Below are 1420 nucleotides of genomic sequence, written 5' to 3' on the forward strand. Positions count from 1 at the left end.
CCCGAGCCTCGGCCCGGCCGCCCCGCTCCTGCGGCGGGGGGCCCCGCCCCGTGCGTGCGTTCCCCGTTCTCCCGCGCTGCCGCCGCGCCTCCCTCGGCCGGCTCGGCCCCGTCGCGCCGCTCCGCTCCATCCCGGGCCTCGGCCCGGTTTGGCGGGCGGGGTAGGCACGGCGGGCGGGCGGTGTGGGACGGTCGCGGGCCGGTGGCGCGTGGAAGGGGGGGCCCGCGGTCTCTCGAGACTCCGGCCGCATGGGCGGCGCACCGCCCGGGGCCGCGCCCGTCCGTGTCTCGTCCGTGGGTGGCGTCGGCGGGACCGCCTACGCGCCCCCGAGGGGGGTGCCGGCGGTGAGACCCCGCACGCGCGCACCCCGACGGGCCCGGGCGGCCAGCCTCGGGGGGGGCCCCCGTGGGGGGGCCCCTCGCGTGCCGGCCGGCGGCCCCGCCTGGCCTCCGCTGCCTTTCGCCTCGCCGAACCGTCCTCTCGCCGTGGCCGGCCCCCTGCCGTGTCTCGCGCGGCCGGCCGCGCGTCCGCCCGCGGCCTTCCTGGGCCCGGGTTTCCGCTCCCCGGCGCGTCCCGCTGTCGCGCGTCGGTGGTCCGCCGCGGCTCCGGCCCCCGTGCCCGACGTCCCTCCGGCGGTGGCCGCGTGCGGGGTCGGGTCGGCGCGGGGTGCGTGCCGTCCCCTCCCCGCCGAGGCGGCGGTGTGACTTGACCGTTCCGTTCCCCCCTCCGCGCGTCGGCGTGGTGGCGTGCCGGGGTCCGGGTCGCCTCGTCCGGTGCCGCCCCCCGCCCCCGTCCGTCGTTCGCGGTCGGGGTCGTCGTCGGCCGGCCGCGGGCCGCGTCGTGCCGCTCCCCCCGGTGGGGGGGCCGGGAGAGGAAGGGGCCCCGGCCCCGGTCCCCTCGGTCCCCTCGTCCGGGTGGCGGGCGGGCGTGCGCGGCGCCGCCGGGCCGGCGGCGGCGGCCTCGCCGTGGGCGCGGGCGGGCGGCCGGGCGGGCGGCCGGGCGGGCGGGCCGTGATCGCTGGTGGTCCGGCCCCGCTCCTCCGCAGCCGCCCCTCCGCCGGCCGCGCGCGTTTGGGGTGTCGTTCGGGGTGTCGTCGGTCGCTCCCGTCTCCCCGATGGGGGGGTGTGTCCGTGTGCGCGCCCCGCCCCCGGCTCTCCCGCGCGCGCGCCCCCTCGCGTGCGCACGGCATCGCGGTGTCTCGGCCGGGCGGTGCCGCGGGCGGTCGTCTTCCCCGTCCCGCCGCGGGCGGGCCGGTGGGGTGGGGTCTCCGGGCCCTCCGCCTCCCGGCTCGCGCCTTTCCCGCTGGGGTTGGGTCGTCGCCATCGCGGGCGTCTCCCTTCCCCCCCGCCCTGCACTCCGCCGGTGCGCCAGGCCCCGCCGCCGCGACGGCGTGTGGGTGCGTGTGTGCCGGTCGGTGAGC

Source organism: Heterocephalus glaber, unplaced genomic scaffold (assembly GCF_053883595.1).
Source record: "Heterocephalus glaber isolate CG9 unplaced genomic scaffold, H.glaber_assembly_v1.0 deba00001852, whole genome shotgun sequence".
In the NCBI taxonomy this organism is placed as follows: Eukaryota; Metazoa; Chordata; class Mammalia; order Rodentia; family Bathyergidae; genus Heterocephalus; species Heterocephalus glaber.